Source organism: Benincasa hispida, chromosome 4 (assembly GCF_027475165.1).
Source record: "Benincasa hispida cultivar pf3 chromosome 4, pf3_genome.v1.1, whole genome shotgun sequence".
In the NCBI taxonomy this organism is placed as follows: Eukaryota; Viridiplantae; Streptophyta; class Magnoliopsida; order Cucurbitales; family Cucurbitaceae; genus Benincasa; species Benincasa hispida.
Window position 1 is genome coordinate 63,715,789 of NC_143481.1, and position 21,977 is coordinate 63,737,765.

At 35.2% G+C, this 21,977-nt stretch overlaps 1 pseudogene; it reads right to left on the bottom strand.

Annotated features, from left to right (window-relative positions):
- Positions 1-2,715: 2,715 nt before the first annotated feature.
- On the bottom strand, positions 2,716-21,268 carry LOC150036882 (uncharacterized; annotated as a pseudogene).
- Positions 21,269-21,977: the final 709 nt, after the last annotated feature.

Sequence of the window (21,977 nt, forward strand, 5' to 3'; positions counted from 1 at the left end):
CGTCTACAGACACTACACGATCGTTTACCTTGGGCCAACGATTGTCTAGCAAAGTTATGTGATCATTTAGTAAATACTGCACGATCGTTTAGCTCGCACCTGCACGATCGTTTACCTCGCCCAACTGTCGTTTAGTAAATCCGAATTTACTTGACGACGTGAGTTTCTTTACGTGGAGAGAAAACTCAAAATCTTTTTCAAACTTTTGTAAAACCTTCTTTTCAAAATAGGAAAACACTTTCCTTTTAAACTCACGGTTACCATGATCCAATAACCACCCACTACTTTGGTTATTTAAAAGAAAAAGTATTAATTATCCAATAATTAATATTATTATAAATATAAATGATAACCAACTTATCATACTATATTTATAACCTATAGTTTTAATATTTCATCTCATGAAACATATAAACCATAGTTCTTTTTCTATTCGATGGTACTTAATGTAAATCTCATTTACATTAATCCTCCACTAGATGTATCTCATACATCATACCGATTATATCATATATAGTCAAAAAACCTATTGTTAATTTGAACATTTCAAATCAACACCAAGAACTGATCCTCAGCAGAATCCAAGCTACCAAGGGGACCTCATGGACCTGTAGCTTCGAAGCTCCAACGGTACGTGAATAACTGACTAAACTCTTTAGTCATGGGATCCACCATCCGTTAATTGCCAAGCACTCCACTATAGATCGACAGCTGAACTCTTCTTACTACAGAATATTATGTGTCCATCTTAATCGATCAGCAGTGCAACAACCCTTCACAGATCGTTCGTAAGTACAGCTGGGCTAATAACCATTATGCCCCTGTAGTTACATCTGTCTCCTTAAGTACCACTGATCCCTTTAATGAACATAAGTCATAGTCCTATTATGATTGAGTTTTCTCCTCCAAAGAGAAGTTGTCTATGTTCAAGCCTTGGAATCAGCCCTTAAGGGAGCAATCTCTCTACTTATCCCTACTTCGGGAATGGAATGAATTCCATCTTGTGGATTGAGTTCCCAGCTCTCAGATCAGACAAGTCCCCAAAAAGGTAGGCATGTTGAGTTGGCAATCTGGCCACTCTCACCCATACTAATCAAAGGACCGTTCTCAAAGGCAGGAGTTCCTAAAACACTCAGGATTGAGGTCGTGTCACCTATGGTCATTTAGGTGAGATGCAAGTCTCTAGTATCAACGGCGTTATATACAGAGTCTAGTCATCTCGTGGTCTAGGTCTTATACAAACTCTTTGTATAGGACACCCCCGCTCGCACTCTACATGAATGGTCAGGATCTACCATCTGTAGTAGTTTACAACACTTGTAAATCTCTAGAAAGCGGGTCGTATCCATAGTTTCACCAGGATCAGGTATCCCACCTTAATCCTTATACTACAGACCGATTTAGGTTATCACTTAAGGCATGATCCACTGGTATATCATATATACATGCTTAAGTTCACATAAGATAACCAAACAGCTTTGTTGATTGGATATGAGTAAATGCCAGAATTAAATAACACATATTTTATTCATTGAACAATGTGTATCTTTACAAAACAACGACACTTCGGGAGAATTAGGACACCAATCCCAACATCACTAATATTGGTCTATCATTGACATTGATCTATCACTGACCATCCATTACATAATACCAAGAGTTTAGTCCTTAGAACTTTAAAATAGAAAGTAGAAAGGGACATAATTTCCTATATTTATATGACAAATAGAACTACATATGAAGTTTTTGTGAGTAATTTCAAGCACTGTGATTTCTATCACTAATATTGGTTTGTCATTGACATTGATATATCACTTATCATCCATTACATAATTAAAAGATTTTGGTCCTTACAACTGTAAAAAATATAAGCAAAAATGTATATAATTTGCACTGATTCAACTAACGATCCAACAATTTCCTATATTTATATGACAAAATGAATTACATATGAAGTCTATCATGGATCGTTTCTATCACAAATACGTTTCTATCACTAATACTACTAGTGCATCCACAAAAACTAGGGTATAATATCCCATATCCACACAAAATAAGGTCTAATAGCCACAACAGTAAACTAAGTCACAACTACATTTTTACATTTGAGAGATTTTTAGGTCAAAACTAGGGGAAATGTGATTCTAGGAGAATGTCTTGTTTGTTTTAGAGAAGCTTTCTTTTCTTCTTTTGCATTCTTTTTGTCCTTTGCATTCTTTTGGTCCTTTGCATCCTTTTGCTCTTGTGCAATCTTCTCGTCATTTGCATTCTCCAATATCTTCTTTGACAGTTTAGATTGTCTCTTCGGTCTAACATTTTTAGCATTTGTCATTGTATTTTCCTTTTGTTCAATAACCTAAAATGTCAATACTTAATTATAATTTTATAAATATATATTGAATCTAACAGTCATAAAGCAATATAGGAAATGTGATAATTGTTATATCTTCACTTTTTTTGCTTTTTCATGCACCATTTTTTTACCTTTTTTCATGTACATTCACTTATTCCTTCTTGTCTTCAATCTTCTGTAATATATTATATAAGTGTAGCAATGCACAAAATTGTAGATGTCAATATACTTTTTTTATGTTACTGTTGGACTCCAATAAAAAGATTACAACATTCTATCAGTGATAGAAACCTATCACTGATCGCCTTTAATGAGCAGCACACTTGAAGTATAAAACAGAATAGCAATAACCTACTATTTAACTAGATGGGTATCTTTTTTCCTTCAGCAATACTGGCTTCTTCTATTTCCTTCTCTTTCTCACAATTTTGTTCATGCATCTGTAGATATTAGTATATCGTCAGTAAACTATATCTACTTTATATAGTCTATCATTAGAAAAAAAACAAAAAAGTAAAAGAACTAGAAGGCTTTAATAATTTTACCTCTTTCTCCTTGGCATAAGTAGTTGCATATTCAACTACTTTGTCAATATTAGCATCAACGTCAGCATCTATCATTTCTAGACTCATAGATGGAGGATGATTCTTGTCAAAGCACTCTTGAGTTTGTCTTTCACTTTTCTTTACAATTTCCATTAGAGAATGTAACAAAGTGAGAATCTCCATTTGTCCTTTTTTAAGATCTTCAACATCTTCTTTATGTTACCTTTTAAGACCTTCAATATCTTCTTGTAACGAAGATATTATTTCTCCAATCTTTTTATCTTTTTCTACAACATTTTCTCCTTCCTCCAAACTTTTCCCCTCCATTTCTATATTTTTTTTAAAGTATTCTGATGTCATTTCTTCTTTTGATGCAACAATAGGAACTAAATGAAGCTGAAAACATAATATTTAATATGTATATAGAATACCTTCTTTTTATAAGATTTGAAATACTCAAATAATCATAGTTAGGAGTTATCATTGACATAGTTTAATGAGATCATATAAGTGATATTGGCTTGTCACTAATAGTCTATCTATCTATGATATTGGTCTATTATTGATAAACTATGTTGCTGATAGACTCATTCCCTACATTTATTTGTATGTTTCAATAGATATAATACTTATATCACTGATATTCGTCTATCATTAATAGATCAATATCATTGATAGACTTGTATCACAATTAATAATGGAAAAATTAGAAACTTACATTTTGTTCCGAGAAGATGTTGTCATTAAGATCTTGCCAATCTAGTTGCTTTGTTGTTTCCCAATTCAAGATTCTTGGAAAGCCATTTCCCATTCTTTTTGCGAACCCCTCAGAAAGTTTAGGAAGTATTTCATATGTCCAATAAGCTAAAACTATAGGGAATCCTTGTAGATAGACAACTGGTTTGTTTTTATTTTAATAGATTTCTTAAAAAACTCAACAGTAAGACTATAACACAGTCTTCCCCATGGATAATTCCTAAACTTCTCCTCATCATTCAACATCTTGACATGCTTCCAATCCACACAATTATGACGTTGTTTCGGAATCAACAAGTTTTCTAGCAAATAAAGATTGGCAAGTTTTGCTATTTTTCTTTCATCACTGCAGTGACTAGAAAAATAGTCAAATGCACTATTCACATTTTCCCTAGTGATGCTAGTACAATTTCTAAAAAATTCTTGTCTAATTTCTGAATCTTTTTCTTCAGTTTCATCTAAAACATCTTCAACAGGGTATTCATCACAATTTAATCCAGTAATCAAACAAAAATCCCTCAACCCAAACGCTGTCATGTTACCTTCAAAGTTGAAAAGAAGAACATTGTTATCAGTAGAGACACATTGTTTTCTAATCAAATGTGCTAGAAGTTGTAAAGGTACTTTAGACATTTTTAAACCTATAAAATTCCCAAATGGTCCTTCCTTAAATAAAGATAGACACGTAGAATCTAAACCCCTAATATGGTCTATCACTTCCAACTTGACTTAAACTGTGACTTTCAAAAGTGGAGTTCCAACTTTCTTTAGGGATTTTTTCTACCTATTTAAACAAAAAATAAAATATATGTTATAAATATTCTAAAGAATAACTTAGAAATAGATATATAGTAAATATATAGTTAATACCTTCTCTTTTTTCATCTTTATTTTGCTTGATGGTTCTTCAACTTCTAAGGTACTTTTTGCCCCATTTTTTTGTTGTTTGCTTTCCATAATTGTCAATCTATTAGAATAGTAATAACCACTTCAGTTAACAAACTAAACACAACAGCTCCCAGTTGTTGCCAGGAACTAATTCCCTGAAATGAAAAACAAACGTGGTTAGTGGCACTTGAATCAATTATCCAGGCTAAATCATCGTTCTCAATTAAATAGGTTTCCAAAACAAGTAAATCATATTTACCTTGCTTGGCCTTCTTCTTTTCTGCCAAATACTTGGGACAATTCTTCTTCCAATGTCCTTCCTAGTTGCAATGGAAACAAATTCCCTTTGCAATCTTGGCTTTCTGGCCCCTTTGAGCAGCAACTGGTGGGTGAGCTTTCCCCTTACCACCTTTCTTCTTCTTATACTTTTTGGTGCTAGAAGAATAAGGCACAGACTTTATCCCAGAGGTTGAACCTGTATGAAACTTTTTAGAAGATGAAGCAAAATTTGCTTCACCCTTGTGTTCCCTGTTTTTCATCAAAGACAGGAAGGTTTATAGCTTGTTGAGTAAGATGGTCAGGTTGTAGTCAATCCTGTTCATAATAGCATTACTACGAAACTATCTTTAATAAATAGCTTCATATCTCTTACTGTTTTAGCTGAGACAACCTTCTCGGTCTCTACCTTGAAGGTTGTTTCACCTTTGGTAAGTTGCCTCCAGGAACTAGTTTCCTAGGATCAAGAACAAATATGATTAGCGACTCCTAAATCTAATATCAAGGTTAATTTATCATTTTCCACTAAACATGTCTCAATGACAAGTAAATCATATTTACTTTGTTGTACTTTCTTAGTTTCCTCATCTATGGCATTCGCGTTTATTACTTTTAACATATCTAGAACTTGTTCATTAACAGAGGTTCTATCCTTTATATCGTGGTTATAAACATATTCAAGAATATAGTTCCTGAAAAATTGTCCTAACAATGTCTGTAATGAATCCATGATTTCTTTAGCAAAAACCAGGTCGTCGAATTTCTTAGCCAGAATATCAGATATATTTGCTAAGATATGGATTCGGGCCTTTATATTTGCCTTAATCCATCTGTTGTATGCATTCTAAACTTTTTGGTTTGCAGATGAGCTGGGAGATAGAGAACATTCCTCTGTTAAAACAAAATTTAACATCATTTGGTAGTATTGCATTTATATTTGATGTTGAAAGATTAAAACCATTATACTTATCGAAAGCGAGTAATTTAGAAGAATTCAACATGCTGAAAATACAAACAAAGTCTAATTAGTAAATTTCTTTTAAACCCAACTATATTTTAGCAAAAGTAATAATGTAGCCAAATTTCATTATTTACTTGCAACGATACTATAGTGAGTTAGAATAGATGCTACCAAGGGGTAGTTTTCTTTAGGAGAAACCTTTGTTCTTTTAGCTGTTGTTGCCGTACTGAACATTTCAATATTAAACAAGGCTTTTATAACTAATGACCTTAGTACATATAAGTTACTTTCCATTGAACCAAAACCAATCTCCATTCCATTCTTGAAAATAAACACTTTATTCTCAGAAAAGAAGACAGTATAACCTTGTTCAATGAGACAAGAAACCGAGATTAAGTTTCTCTTAGTATAAGGAACTACGAAAACATTATCCAGTAACTGATAACGTTTCTTGTCAAAAAATAACTTCAGCCTGCCTAGCAACAACTGAAACAACCTCACCAGTACCGACTCGAAGAGTCATCTCTCCCTGTGGAAACGTTTTCCAAGAACTAAATCCTTGGTAAAAGGAACTGACGTGATTAGTAGCACTCGAATCAAGGATCCAGGCAGAATTATCATTCTCTACCAAACACGTCTTCAAGACCAATAAATCACATTTACTATCTTTAGCCATCCTCCTCTTTTTTAGAGTAGTGGGATCAGTATCAGAACCTAAATAAGCTCCAAGTTCCATATTAGAGAACACTTCTAACTTGAGAACTGACACTATTGGTTTTGTCATCCATCCCTTTGTGCTCGAAAAGTAAAAACTGATGTTCAAACAAATCTTGCAACGAGTCCATGATCTCGCGTGCAATGACCATGTTCTCAACGGCTAAAGCATCAGGTATGCTAGCCAAAATGTGAAGTCGGGCCAATGAATTAGCCTTCATCCACACCTCATATGCATTACGAACACTCCACGGTGCATCAAGGTTTGGGACTTGAGGACATTCCTCAACCATGAAAAATTCGAGGTCGTTTACCACGAAATACGTTTTACAAGACTCTTTCCACTGTATGTAATCGGTCAAATTAAAGGCATTCAACGAAAATACTAACACGTTGCTGAAAACAAAAAACACATTGACCTACGTTATGTTTTAAGCAAATACCCGTTAAAAAAAACATACAACATCCAATAAGATTTAGCAAAACTAACATAAACCCCGTGTGACATCTAGTTTCGCAATGACGCTTCAAAGGTTTAGAATAAAAGCCACCGAAGGGAGGTCAATTATCCCTCCTCTGAATTGAGAAATTCTCAATCACTCATTAATACCAGAACAACTCTTGCTCCTATAACGAATAACCATCATTTATTTGGTCAAGAGATCATTAACTTACTTAACAATCTCCCATAAGTGTGACCCACCATTTTAGGCCCTAGAGTTCTGCCCCAAGTAGTCAATCCGATTGGGGCAAAAACTAAAGCGACCCTATCCATTTCTAAAGTTCACTTTGGTCTTGACCAACTGCACAAAACCCATCCAAAGGGGACTCTCCCAGGGCGCCACGAGGGAGTACAGAATCATCTCATGATGCGATCCAATAACAGAGACCATAGGACATGTTGACACACACCCTTCACCCACTTACTATAACCACTCTTTCCGTCCACCTTGATATTGACTCATGAAAACACCATCCGAAGGGGGATGCTCCCAAGGCACCATGAGGTCAAGCATGAATCTCACGGTGTGAACATTCAGCGAGAAATATGAGTAGAATCATTGACATATCAAATACATATCTTCCTCCCCTAAGTATTTTATAACCTAAGGTTTAGTTTACTTAGAAAAAGCACGCTAAGAATTTAACTAAGTGACTTTTTAGGTTTGCCGAAGAGTAACTTTTACCTTGGATAGTTGAAACAACTTTTGATCATCATCCATTAAACTCTTTAACGAAGTCTTTGACCAACTGTCGCATGCTTGCAGATAATCTATCTCATTCACCTTTCCAGGTAGGTTCCCAAGTAGGGGTGTTCCGTTTCCATCAGCTTAAGTACCCCAGCCTAAACAGAACCTGCCTTAAACAAAAGGTCCCTTATAGATAGATTTAATACAATTTTAATCTTTTATGGCAATCAATTTAATCATATTAAACCAATTTAAAAAGATTAAACTAGGTTGCTAATCCCAGTAGAACTTTGAACTTAGGTCTATCTCAATCCAATTTTAAAACACTTTTAAAACATGAGTTCACCCTAAGTCCGCATGTAACTCTTTCTTATCGATTTTAGTTCTAATTTTCTTTATAACACTTATAACTAGAAACAACCAAAACCAAACACAATGCAAAGTAGACACATACAAGGCATTCATAACGTTTACAAACAGCCTAAGTGTCATGCTCTATGCATTGTTCATTCATTGCTACCTTTTATATAACTCTTATACAAACAAGCAACGAACCAAGCAAAACATGCTTCCATTCACCCTTATACTATAACGCTTATAATATAAAGATGATGCATGAATATGCTTACTGCATGCATAAATATAACTCTTTTATTTTCATGATGCATGCGTACACTTTCATGTAATTTCTTCATGCCATATTATAACACGTATAACACATGATGCATGAATAATTGCACAACCTAAGGTGGGTTTCAAATCTATATGTCAAACACTTTGCCATATAAACTACATACATCTCATGTATAATAAACAAATGTTAATGAACCAGGATAAATTGCTTCAAATCCTCAAAAAACTAAAGCTAACTATTACAAAAACAAAGAGTCTCTGATTCAAATAGGAAAACCGGGTCTTGAAACATCCGATCGAAATCCACGTCTCCACTGATCATGTACCAAAACTTCCCCGCGATCGTCTACACGAAAGAGCAAATGCTTTACTCAATCTTTTACCTACGCTTCCAGAGCTAAATGATCGTTTAGCAACGATCGTGTACCTTTTACTATGCGATGAAGCACAAGGTACGCGATCATGTAGCACGCTTCACAATGCAAGCCTTATACGATCGTCTAAACTACAACGATGCAGTGAAGCACTATCGTATAAACGATCGTTGAGCGAGCGTCTTAGTATCATATACCGCGTGATCTTGTAGGCAGTGACTATGCGATGAGCATGCTAATTACACGATTGTTTAGCGCGTGTGTCTTCTTCTAAACGATGAGCATCAAATGCTCCCACTCGATCGTTTACCTCTAGTGTCTCTGCGATCGGGCAACCAACGCTACGCGATAGAGTAAACGATTTACCCTATCGTTTAGTAAATACTACACAATAGCATAGAAAAATATACATGATCGTTTAGCCAAATCCCAACGTTCATTTACCGGAGGCTACATGACACGACCAACTCTTGGTCTTCTTCCTCGCTGAGAACCGCATCTCCATGGTTCGAAACTTCATCACAAATGACTCAAAAAACTCAAACACTTTGAATTACAGACTCGATTGACATAGGGACCCTTACAAATTAAAACTTTGTAATTTAAAGAAAGCTTTAAATAGAGGCAATTAAACTCGTAAACATTCATCAATGCCATCCACAAATGCATTTAACAATTAAACGCAATGTAGAAAACCCATCACGACTGTAAAAGAAGTTCAAAACAAAAGTGAAATTTGGAATATCAGAACAATCTGGCTCTAATACCAATTGAAAGAAATCAGACATGAGGATTTCTATGAGCAGTGGAATGATCGTTCCAAATTCCAATCATATTTGAACATAAACAATTACAATAAAGAAACAGAAACTACAGGCTATGCATAATTCGAAATTACAGCATGCTTTAAGAACATCAAAGGATAAAATTACACATACCTTTGAAGACTCATCTTTAAACACCCTCGATCACGAACGCTCGAACAATCAGCAAGACTGCAAACCCAAATGCTCGAACACTACGACCATAACACAACACAATCATAGCGACCATGAACACAGTGATCTCCAAGATCACAAACACAGCAACCACCACACGAACATCGCGTACACAGCGAACGACCTCCAAAAATCTCGGCTATGTCAAGTTGAGTACAACACCACCACAATGGCTACCTTGGTATTCTCGATATGAAAATCCAGAAGTGTGGGCTCTGTGTGGACTTGGTTAGAGGACGAGATTGAAGAAAGAACAATCATGTAAACGATTGAGTAAGTGGGAGATGACAAGTCTATTGTATAGACGATGCCCAATCGTTTAGAAGAAGCTTCGCGATCGTTTAGCTATCGGCCAGCTGAGTGACTATCGTGTAGTGTCACTCCACGATCGTTTAGTCTCTCTTCAGCTGTCGTTTAGTAAATCTCATTCACTTGATAGCCTTTCCGTGAGTAATTTTTTAGAATGGAAAATCTCAATCATCAACTACTAAATTTAGGAAAATATTTTTCCTTTTATCTCACGGTTACCATGAAAACCACCAATAACCTCCCATTCAATTGGTTATTAGAGAAAATAGAGATAATTTTCCAATAATTAATATTATTATAAATATATATGATAACGAACTTACCATACTATATTTATAACCTATAGTTTTAATATTTCATCTCATGAAACATATAACCATAGCTCTTTTTCTATTTTATGGTACTTAATGTAAATCTCATTAACATTAATCCTTCACTTGATGTATCTCATACATCACACCAATCATATCATATATAATCGTATTTCCTCTTATCAATCTGAACATTTCAAATCAACACCAAGAATTGATTCTCAACTTGAATCCATTGAGCTGCCAATGGGACCTTATGGACTTGTAGCTTGAAGCTCCAACGGTACATGAATAACTGAATAAACTTTTTAGTCACAGGATCTACCATTCGATAATTGTCGGGCACTCCACTAAAGACCGACAGCTGAACTCTCCTTATTACAGATATATTATGTGTTCATATCTGTTGGGGTTGATGCCCTAAAGTCTTGTGTCCTGTAGTTTGTAAACAGTATGTACGAACACTTGTGTTGTTAATATATGATATTTACTTCACATCTTGTTTTTCTCTCGGTTAATTGTTTTATTTGATTTACCACAAACCAATAAACATAAAATCCCTAGTTATCTGTATGTGACTCAAGCATGTATGTGGTGACATACAAGTGGATCATGTCTTGAGTGATAGCCAAAATGGTCTGTAGTATATGGATATAGGAGGGAAACCTTATCTTGGTAACGCTACGGGCGCGACCTGCTTTGTGGAATGGTCACAAGTGTTGTGACTTGTCACATATGGTCTGATCCTGATCATTCATGTTGGGGATATGCGAGCGAGGGCGTCCTATACAAAGAGTTTGTATAAGACCTGACCACGAAGTGTTAATGTCTCGTTATATAACACCGTTCATGACAGAGACTTCACTTCACTAGGATGGCCATAGGTAACATGACCTCAATCCTGAGTGAGTTAGGAACTCCTACCATTAAGGGCGGTCCTTTGATTTGTATGGGTGCGAGTGGCCAAGTCGTCGATTCAAGCCATTTTGGGGATTCGTCTGATTTGGGAGCTGGGAACTCAACTACACAAGATGAAATTCACTCCTTCCCCGAGGCAGGGGTAAGTAGATAGATGGCCCCCTTAAGGCCTGATTTCGGGGCTTGAACGATGTGGCGCCACACACCTTCTCTTGGCCCGAGAGGTGTTCACACATAGTTGAACTATGTTGTATTGTTCATTAGAGGAATCAGTGAAACTTAAGGAGTGAGATGTAATTATAGGGGCAAAACGGTAAATTGGCCCAGCTGTACTAATGAGCATCTGTGAAGGGTCATCGTACTCATGATTGGTTATATCCAATGGACACAGAAATATGTCTGTGGTAAGAAGAGTTCAGCTGTTGGTCTTTAGTGGAATCACTGACAGTTAACGGATGGTGGATCTCATGGCTAAAGAGTTTAGTCAGCTATTCACGTATCGTTGGAGCTTCAAGTCACAGGTCCATTAGGTCCCCTGGGTAGCTTGGATAAAGTCGAGAACCAGTGTTTGGGTTAATTTGAAATGTTCAAATTGACAAGAGGAAGTTCAATTATATATGATATAATTGGACTAGTTAATTATATATGGTATAATTGGCTAAATGTATGAGATACATTATTTTGGAGGAAATTAGATATAAATATGATTTATATCAAGTAGAGGAGAAAATACTATAATAGATATGTGATATCAAACTATAGGATATAAATATAATATGATTATATTAATTAATTAATTAATTGATTAATTATATGATAGTGGGCATCATCGGTTATGGTGACCGATGGGTTAAAAATGAAAAGAAGTTTTCATTTTGCGTAGCGCATTCAATTTTTCTTCGACCGCCCAAAAAAAATTCATGAAACGAAAGCCCGATACGTTTTTCCTAAACGATCGTTCAGCCTTTCCTACACGATCGTGTAGCTCCTCTATGCAATAAGCATTTTTGCTATACGATAGCACTGTATTATCTCCCACTTGCTTATCGTCTACACGAATCGTTGTCCTCCGTCCTCTACCAAACTCACCAAAGCCCACTCTTTGGGTTTTCACTCCAAGAATACTTGGGGTTCTTTAGTGGTGGTGTCGTCCCCGCTGTAGCGTTCGTGTTCGTGTTGATCGTGTTGTTACAGTTGACGTTCCCGCAGGGTGTTGGTAGATCTGTTGGAGGGTTTCCGCTGCATTAAGATTCTAAAGTTAGAAGACAGTCTTCAACTGGTATGGAATCCTTTCCTTGTTATTTATTGTGTTCTGAGCATGCCGATAATTAGATTTATGTGTATAATTGTATGTGTTGAATGTATATCATTTGTATTTCGGTCACTGTGAAATCGGAGCAATCTGAACACGCTCATGGAACTCTTGGTATGAGATCCTTCAATATCAACCAATCAACAGTGCAATAACCCTTCATAGATCGTTCGTAAGTACAGTTGGGCCAATAACCGTTATGCCCCTGTAGTTACATCTAACTCCTTGAGTACCATTGATCCCTCTAATGAACAAGTCATAGTCTTACTATGACTGAGTCCTTTCTTCCAAAGAGAAGTTGTGGCCACTATGTTCAAGCCCCGGAATCAGCCCTTAAGGGAGCAATCTATATACTTACCCCTGCTTCGGGGAAGGAGTGAATTCCATCTTATGTAACTGAGTTCCCTGCTCCCAAATCAGACAAATCCCCAAAAAGGTAGGCATGTTGAGTTGACAATCTGTCCACTCTCACCCATACTAATCAAAGGACCATCCTAAAAGGCAGAAGTTTCCAAAATACTCAAGATTGAGGTCATGTCACCTATGGTCGTTTAGATGAGATTTAAGTCTCTAGTATCAATGGCGTTATATATAGAGACGAATCATCTAGTATTCCGGTCTTGTACAAACTCTTTGTATAGGATACCCCCGCTCGCATGTCTCCACATGAATGGTCAGAATCTACCATCTGTAGTAGTTCACAACACTTGTAAACCTCTACAAAGCGAACCGTATCCATAATGTCACCAGGATCAGGTATCCCTTCTTCATCCTTATACTACAGACCTTTTTAGATTATCACACTTAAGGCATAATCCACTTGTATATCTCATATACATGCTTAAGTTTACATACAATAACCATGGAGCTTTGTTTATTGGATATGAGTAAATGCCAGATAAAATAACTCTTATTTTATTCATAACAATGTATACAAATTACAAACTATGAGATTCCGGGAGAATTAGGACATCAATCCATAACATTCATCAAACATTTTAGGATTTAATATAACACTTTATATTGAACACTTGAAACCCTAAACATGCATACCATATATTATAACTTTTTATAACATACTTTCAATGCATACTACATGCTTCCTATGGTGGGATTTTAAATCTATATGGCATACTATATGCACATACAAGATTTATTTAATTATAACATACATTCATAATGCAGAAATAATTAAACAAACACTAATATGGACCAGTTTTGGCATTCTAAGCAAGCAAACAACCTAAATTATTACAATAATAATAAAAACTAGCTTGAAATAACTTCTATACTTCACGAATCGACCTGAACCACTTGAACTGGACCTCCAAAGCTTCATAATGGGTTGAACCAACTAAAAGCTGAGTTGAATCGGTCCTCCAAGACCTGAACCGATCGAACCGATTCACTTGAGCCGTCGGTCAAGTCGTGCGCGTACATTTTGGGCTGGGATGAACAATGTTGCAACGTTTCATCCTAGCATTGCAACGCCACGGGAAAATGCTTCAAATCTAGGTTGTCTAAAGAACATTGTTGCAATGCTCTGATACCAATTGATGGAGTTAACATGAAATTAGTGGAAGAAATCAGGATCATTAAGTACTCTAATTCAATCAATTTTAGCATTTAAGAAAGCATGTTCAAGAATAAGAAATAGGGTTTCTAAAATTACCTTTGAAGAACTCTTAAATCTTCAAATCCAGCTTGAATCTTCACTCCAAATACTTGTAGACCTCCATTGATCTTTCCTACTATTCTCTAGGACCTTAGATTGGGTGTTGGAACCCAAAATGAGTTGAATTCTTAAGGAAAAGATGAAAACAGATTTGGTGTCCTAGAGTTGAAGAACAACTTCCTCACTCAAAATTTTAATTTTTCTCTTAAACTTGCATGCCCATTTTCAGCTGAATAACATTATATAAGTTGAAACAAGAACCATGAAATCAGATTACATAGTTTATTGACACCACAATCCCTTCAATTAATGGAGTAGGAGGTGGAATTTAAGTATTAAATGTGAGAAAAACCCAATAAAATTGACATTTCATTTTAAATTGATTTTAAAATAAATTTTATTTAAAAATCAAAATTTCAAATTTTAATTTAAATTTTCAAACTTAAATTAAAACAAAAATTGATTTTATTATTTTATTATATGAATTTTCATAAACTTCAAATTTCAAAATAAAATTAATTGAATAAAATTTAATTAATTAAAATAATTCAATATCCAATACTAAATTTATTAGTACACCAATTCCACAAACATGAATTCCTATTCATGTAATTAATATTTAAATCAAATTTAAATATTATCCAATTCTCTAATTCTGCTTATTTTGATAATTAAATGTGTAATTATATCATATATAATTACTGATTCCCTTAATTCGAATTTGAACGTTTTAAATTCTCTCATCACGCTATTCTAAGGTTTAGTCCATTTGTGAGCTAGTAGGGGGACTTAATGGACCTATAGATCATACGCTCCAACAATCACAGATTAGCTGGCTAAATTCTTTAACATGATTAACCAATATTCGTTAACTACCGAGTCACTCCACTAAAGCCCAGTAGTTGCATTTCCCTCATTGTAGATATATTTCTCTCCACTCGATATAACCATAATCAGTAAGTCAATCATTCACAAGTTATTCGTAATAACGGTTGGGTCAAAAGTTGTTTTACCCCCGAGATTACATCTAAGTCCCATTGATCCTCTAATGAACAATTAGTTTATGATCCAATCACCAAACTGAGTCCCTCTCGAGCCAATGAGAGGATCGGCCCCTTGTACAAGACCTGAAGTCAATACTTAAGAGAATAACCTCTCTACTATCCCTAAAAGCGGGTAGGAGCAAATTTCATCTTGCACTCTATGTCCTTAGCTATCTACGCGGTCTTACCCTTAAAATGGGAGGCTTATTGAGCCAGCACTGTTGAGCCAACCCTCACCCATGCAAATTTAAGGAAAATCCCGAATAAACAGGAGTTCATAGTTAGCTCAGGATTAAGGTCAAGTTACCTAGGTCATCGCTTTGAAATAGTTAGTCTTAAATATTAAACAGTGTTATAAAGTAAGAGTAACTTCTTTCTTGGTCCGGTCTTATATAACCTCTTTGTATAGGACGCCTCTACTCGCATGTCTCCACATGAATGATTCAGGATCACAACGTTTGTATTAAATACAAAGTGGACTGCATCCAATAATGTTTCCAAAATAAGATACCCATCATGATCTATATACTATAGACCATTTTGGCTATCTACTTGAACTTGATCCACTTTAATGTCTCTACATAAAGTCTAAGTACTCATTGCCATGGATCTTAGTTTATTGGATTTAGTGCAATTTACATATTCAATTATAGTTTTATTGAATAAACTTTAATAACTTCTTTATTGCAAATAGAATATGTTTAATCTTATAAACTGCGAGTTTTAGCACATACAACCCAACAAACTCCCACTTGGACTAAAACTCTAGTGGGTTTACATATATACAGATATATACAATGTTGAGTATGAGAGAATAATTACAATAAACTAGGGCATCAGATATCCAATAATTCTCCCACTTGCCTTAGAGTTATCTATCTCGTAGTCTTAGTCCCACTAGATGACCCACGAACACTTTAGCTTAAAGGGCCTTTGTAAAAGGATCAACTAAGTTATCTTCTAAGGCTATTTGCATGATGATCACATCTCCTCGGTATACTATCTTCTTGATGAGATGCTACTTACGCTCGATGTACTTACCGTGCTTATGGATTCTAGGTTCTTTTGAATCCACAATTTCTCCATTGTTATCACAATAGAGGGTGATAGGCAGATGCATATTTGGAACCACTTCTAAATCTTTTAAGAACTTTCTAAGTGATATTGCCTCCTTGGCTGCCTCGCACGCAGATATGTACTCCGCTTCCATGGTGGAGTCAGCAATACAACTTTGCTTGATACTTCTTCATACTATAGCTCCTCCATATGTGTATGCTGTAAGGATCAGATCCTTAGCACCATACACAAGCACATAGTCCCTTGTTCTCTGTAAATACTTGAGGATGTTCTTAATGATAGTTCAATGATCATATCCAAGATTGGACCGATATCTCCTGACTATTCCAACTGCATAGCATATGTCAGGGCATGTATATAATATGGCATACATCAAACTCCTAACTACTGATGCATAGGGAATTCATTTCATAGCCTCAACCTCTTGAGGTATCTTAAGACATTGTTCCTTAGAAAAATGAGTTCCATGCCTGAAAGGTAACATACCTCTCTTGAAATTTTTCATTTCATACCAAGACAACATTTTGTCTATATAAAATGCCTGAGATAATGCTAGCGTTATATTCTTGTGATTCTGAGCTATTTGGTTCCCAACAACATATTGTGCATCTCCCAAATTCTTCATTTGGAATTGCAATGCTAGCCATCTCTTAATGTCAGCTAAGAATTCTACTTTATTTCCAATGAGTAGAATATCCTTAACATATAAAACCAAAAGAGCTATATTTTTGTTGACAATCTTCTTCTAGACACAAGATTTGTCAACGTTCTATTCAAAGCCATAAGATTTTTATCGCAGTGTCAAATCTCATACCTCAGGATCGAGATACTTGTTTCAAACCATAAATGTATCTTTTAAGCTTGCAAACCTTTTTTTCTTGACCCTGTTCTACAAACCCCTCTAGTTGAGACATATAGATACTCTCTTCAAGATATTAATTCAGAAAGGCTATCTTGATGTCCATTTATCAGATTTCATAGTCATAAAAAGCAGCAATGGATAAGAGTATTCTAGTATACTTGATCATGGCAACCGAAGAGAAGGTTTCTTCATAGTCTACCCCTCTCTTTTTGGGTAAACCCTTTTGCTACGAGTCTAGCTTTATAGGTCTGTACCTTACCAGCTTGGTCTCGTTTTCTCTTGTAGATTTATTTGCAACCAATAGGTTTTACCCCATCTAGTTGATTTACAAGTTCCCAGACTGAATTGAAGTACATTGACTCTATTTCGAGGTCTATGGCTTTTATCCATTGGCCTTTATCCACATCTTCCAATTCCTGTTTAAAAGTCAATGGATCTTCAAGCCATCATGGTCAGGCTTTTGAACAACCCTCCCACTACGTCGAGGCATTAAAAACTCTTGAGAATGATATAAAGTACCAGTTTCATCAACAACTTTTGTTGAATGACCAATTTGATAAAAAAAAAACTCTTGTTGACTTGTCTGTAGCTTCTGTGGACATTTCATTTAATATTAGCTTACTGCGAGGTTGATGATTCTTTGTGTGGTCCTCCTCTAAGAAGGTTGCATTTTTCGATAAAAATACTTTATCTTCCTGAGGATCATAGAAAAAAAAACCACCTTTTGTCTCTTTAGAGTAGCCTACAAATAAGAATACTTTTGAACGATGTTTCAATTTCTTCGGGTTCTGCACCAACACATGTGTTGGGCATCCCCAAATCCTGAAGTGAAAAAACTACTTTTACGTCCTCTCCATAACTCGTAAAGTGTTTCTAAAACACTTTTGGAGGGAACCATGTTCAAAATATATATAGCAGTCTCTACTGTATGTCCCCAAAAAGAATTTGAGACTGAGCATAACTCATCATCGAACGAACCATGTCCAACTGGGTTCTATTTATCCTTTCTGTTACACCATTCTGTTGAGGTGTATTGGGTACTATGAGTTGGGATTGAATTCTGTGTTCTATCAAATAGTCCTGGAATTTTTAGTCCATATAACCACCACCTCAATCTGATCGAAGTATTTTATTCTTTTTACCTAATTGGTTCTCAACCTCTGCCTTATATTCCTTGAAATTTTTAAGGGTGTTAGACTTATGATGCATTAAGTAAATGTAGCCGTATCTAAAATAATCATCGATAAAGCTAATGAAATATTCATACCCTCCTCAGGCTTTAACATTCATCGGACCACAAAGGTCTGAATTCTTTAAAGGTTCTTTGGCTCTAAGACCTTTTCCCGTAAAAGATATTTTGGTCATTTTTTCTCTAAACAAGATTCACATGGCGGTAGAGAGTTGTCTTCTAACTGATTTAGGAGTCCACTCTTAACCAATCTCCTAATCCTATTGAGATTAATGTAGTCAGGTCTTAAGTGCCAAAGACAGGCACTAGGAGAAAATTCTCGTTTCTTGTATTGAGTCTTAGTTGTTTTAAATATCTCTATATTCAAAACAACTTTTACCTCAGTTCGTTTAAACACATATAAGTTATTTTCCAATTTTGTATAACATATTTTAATACCTTTTGAGAAAATGAACACTTCATTATCTTCAAAAGAGACTTTATATTTTGTTTAAGCAAACATGAGATAAATTTTAAATTCCTCCTCATGGCAGGAATGTAATAAACATTTTCAAGTAAAATGAATCTACTTCAACAAATAACTTCATCTCTTCCACTACTTTAGTTGAGATAACCTCCTCAGTCCCTACTTTGAAGGTTGTTTTGCCTTCTGTAAGCTGCCTCCAGGAACTAGTTTCTTGGGAGAACGCACAGATATGATTAGCGGCTCCTGAATCTAATATCCAAGGTAATTTATCATTTTTCACTAAACATGTCTCAATGACAAGTAAATCATATTTACTTTATTGTGCTTTCTTAGTTTCCTCATCTATGACATTCACGTTTATTACTTTTAACATATCCAGAACTTGTTGTTCTATCCTTTATATCGTGGTTATAAACATCTTCAAGAATATCGTTCCTGACAAATTGTTCTAAAAATGTTTATAACGAATTCATGATTTCTTTAGCAAAAACCATGTCCTCAAATTTCATAGCCAGTATATCATATTTATTTACTCAAATATGGATTCAGGCCTTTTCATTTGCCTTAATCCATCTTTCGTATGCATTTAGAACTTTTTGGTTTGTAGATGAGCTGGGGGATAAAGGATATTCCTCTGTTAAAAAAAATTTAAAATCATCATATGCTAGTATTGCGTTTATATTTGATGTTGAAAGATTAAGACCATTATATTTATCGAAAGCAAGTGATTTAGAAGAACTCGATATGCTGAAATTATAACCAAATTCTAATTTGTAAATTGCTTTCATATCCAATCAAGTTTTAGCAAAGTAATAATGTACCCAAATTTTATTATTTTATTTGCAACGATACTTTAGCAAGTCAGAATAGATGCTACCGAGGGGCAGTCAAATACTCCTTCACTGAAGCAAGACATTCTTGACTAAATAATAGCTCCAAAATAACTCATATTCCTATAGTCATTTAGTTACCATTTTTTGTCAAGAACTCATTGACACTTAGTAATTCTCGTAACTGTAACCTTCCATTTTCAGACCTCAGAGGTCAGCCCCAATGATGCTACCGAATTGAATAGTTAAGGTTGGGAATTAACCTAAGAAATCCTATCCATTTCTAGAGTTTGAGTTGTTCCAAATCCCATGTTACAACCCTCTGAGGGGATAGCCAATGCAAAACAACTAGCTTATGTCACCTAAAAACGACAAGTAGGTGCAACATAGGAATCTCACGCTCTAAACTAATGGAAGAGACCACATGACACATTGACATACATCCTTCATCCACTTACTATGAACAAATTCCCCTATTCATCTTGCTATTGACCCATGCAAACACTTTCTAAATGAAGGTCACTTCTAGGGTGACATGAAGCTGAGCATGAATCTCACGGTGTGAACTCTTAGGGACGTGAAAGCTAAGAACAATATATCGTATATGTTATGAATCTCCCATTGAAGTGTTCTGTTTGTTTTGGGTAAATATTTATTTAGGTATACACCGGCTAACAAAATAACCCAAAGCTAGGTGATTATCCAAGTATAATATTTATATTTGGATTTAACCTACGATGTCTAGGTGATAAACCAATTTTAAAACCTTACATCATGTACGCATGCTTATAAAACCGGGTTAACAATGCTTAACTATTCGGCTAAAATCCCCAGGTAGAAGGTGTTCCATAAACCGTCAACTTAAATACCTCCAGCCATAGACAAGATTATCGATCGATTGAGTTTGTAACTAGAATTTTACAAGATAACGACATATTTTAACTATTAAAACAATTTGTTATTTGTTAACCTTAGGTGAGCATGCATCTTATTTTTGTTATGGATTTTAAATGTCTAATCCATTTTTGTAACAACTTATAAAACTGTAGACAAGATTTTCATCCATAACATACATCAAGAATTTCAAGATTTAATATAACACATTATATTAAACAGTTGAAACCCTAAACATGCATATTATATATTATAACTTTTATAACATACTTTCAATGCATGCTACATGATTCCTATGGTGGGATTTTAAATCTACATGGTATACCATATGCACGTACAAGATTTATTTAATTATAACATACATTCATTATGCATAAATAATTAAACACATACTGATATGGACCAGTTTTGGCATCCTAAGAAAGCAAACAACCTAAATTATTACAATAATAATAAAAACCAACTTCAAACAACTTTTAGACTTCACAAACCGACCCAAACCAGACTCGAACAACTCAAACCGGACTTCCAAGGCTCCAAAAAGAGTTAAACCGACCAAAACCAGGCTGAACTGGACCTCTAAAACCAGAACCGGCCGAATCATTTCACTTGAACCATCGATCAGGTCGAACACGTGTCTTCTGGGCTGGGATGAGTAGCGTTGCAACACTTCCTCCCAGTGTTGCAATGCCATGGGCTGTCTTAAGAATAGCGTTGCGATGCTCTGTAGGCAGCATTGCAACACTGCAAGGCAGAAGCTTCAATTCCAGGTTTCTACTACTAACCTTCCTTGCTTCTTTCTTCAATTACAACCTAGTTGCAACTCTATTGACTCTAACAAATTTATAAACTTTTAATCATACATTAAGGCCCAGAAATAAAGAGCTAATTACAACAATTAACACTTAATTGAAGAAAATTTTAATGCCAAAACAGAAATTTTCCATATTAGCTCCCATTTTCATACAACCTATAAAAATCACCCACCAAGCTAAAATTAACACTGATTCTGATTTATTTACATGCTCATATATGGTGCTAAGGATCTGATTCTTACTGGATACACTGATTCAGGGGTCTTGAGTCTTGGACAAGGGGTCTCACACTCTCATTGGCCCAAGAGGGACTCAGTTTGGTGATTAGATCACAAACCAATTATTCATTAGAGGATTAGTGAGACTTAAGGAACAAGATGTAATCTCAGGAGTAAAACAATTTTGACCTAGCCGTTATTACGAACAACCTGTGAAGGGTTGACTTAGTAATTATGGTTATATCGAGTGGACTTAAATATATCTACAATGAGGGGAGTGAAAGTACTAGGATTTAGTGGAGTGACCCGGTAGTTAATAAATGTTAATTAATTTGGATTAAAGAATTAGCTAATTAATCTCAGATCGTTG